The sequence below is a fragment of the Chinchilla lanigera genome, unplaced genomic scaffold, assembly GCF_000276665.1.
Source record: "Chinchilla lanigera isolate Chin_1 unplaced genomic scaffold, ChiLan1.0 scaffold00007, whole genome shotgun sequence".
NCBI classification, from domain to species: domain Eukaryota; kingdom Metazoa; phylum Chordata; class Mammalia; order Rodentia; family Chinchillidae; genus Chinchilla; species Chinchilla lanigera.
This window is the reverse complement of record NW_004955408.1, coordinates 21,687,548-21,689,326: the sequence shown is the minus strand read 5'-3', so window position 1 is coordinate 21,689,326 and position 1,779 is coordinate 21,687,548.

Genomic DNA, 1,779 nt, shown 5'->3' with positions numbered 1-1,779 from the left:
TTGTAGCATATTAAGAAAACATATAATAAGAGTAAATATAAAAAATATAGTGGTGAGATGGGAGGTTTTAGCTCAGGATAATCACCCAGAGAATATTGGGAAGCTATAAAAAAAGGAAAAATAAGAAAGAGAAGCTACATAATATAGAGGAAAGAAGTAGAACTGTCAACATTTAGGTAATAAAAAATCCTAGAAGGGAAATAAAATAAACATGGGTAGCTGGCCCGGGATATAGCCCAGTGGCACATCACCTGCCTGGCAAGTACAAGGTCCTGAGTTCTATTCCCAGTACCACAAAAAAAAGCATAGGTAAAAAATATTTGAAGAAACAACAACTAAAATTTTTCCAAAGATTATAAAAGATGAAAGACTTTAGAATGAAGAATTTAGAGAGTAATAAACAGGTGAGAATGAACTTTTACTCATATTAGAATGATATTTCAAAATATCAAAAATAGAAAATGCTTCCACAGAGAAAGGACAGATCATTTATTAAAATCAGACAATGGAATTTATAAAAGCTTCTATGACAGAGATGGAGAGAGACAGACAGGCAGACAGAGACAGAGATAGAGTCATTTATAAAGCTCCACTTTATGGTCACAGTGTGAACACAGCTGGGTAACTGATCCCCGCATCAAGACAGAGAACATTACCACCCCCTCGCAAGTCCCCTTCTTGTCCCTTCCCAGTTACCATTTCCCCTTAAAGTAACCCTATCCTGACTTCTACCTCTGTGAGCTGCAAACTACTTTTTCTATTTTTGAATTTTATATAAATTGAAGAACATTGTATATACTCTTTTATATCTGGCTTCTTTTGCTCAACATTATATCTCTGAGATTTACCCATCTAGCAAGAATTCATTTATTCTCAGTATGGCGGGAGTTTTCAACTTCAGCACTATTGACAGTGTGGGCCTAGAGAAGTTGGTATATAAAAGTAAGCATCACAATCTCTAACAATTCAAAACTGAAAGATCTATACAACGTTACCATGGATAGGGACAGAGTAGGAATAACAGAGAGAGAGAGAGAAAATAAGGGAAATAAAAGCTTGCTAACATTTTTGTTTTGTGCAGAACGAATAGCAATAGTGATATAAAGAATGATCAAAAAATACAGTATAAGTTTAAATTTAAAAATTATTCTAAAGCTGGGCATGGTGGCACATACCTGTAATCCCAGCACTCAGGAGACTGAGACAGGAGGATTGTTGAGCTCAAGGCCAGTCTGAACTGCATAGAGAGACCCTGTCTCAAAAACAGAACAACAACAACAAAAAAACATTTAAAAAAATAAATACAGGGGCTGGGGATTTAGCTCAGCGGCAAAGCGTCTGCCTGGCAAGCGCAAGGTCGTGAGTTCGGTTCCCGGTACCAGAGAAAAACCAAAAAAAAAAAAAAAAAAAAATTTGTATTTGTCTTGGTTTATTAAAACTACAATAAATATAGCTCAGACTAGTTGAAGAAAATTCAATTCATTGTAAATCAGGAAAGAAGAAAGGAATAAAAAAACAAAGTTTGATTGTCAGGAGTAAAGGTAGATACCTATAGTCTGAGTTACTTGGGAGGCTGAGGTAGGAGGATTGCTAGGGCCCAGAAGTTCAAGTCAACATAGTAAAACCCCAACTAAATAAATAAATGGGTAGCTAGATAACAAATAGATTAAAGTTTGGTAAACATGAAATAAAATACCAGAAATCAACATATATTTTAATTTGCTTCAATAAAAAAATATTCATTCTTTTATTTGTTTTTTTTTTTTTTTTTTTTTTTTT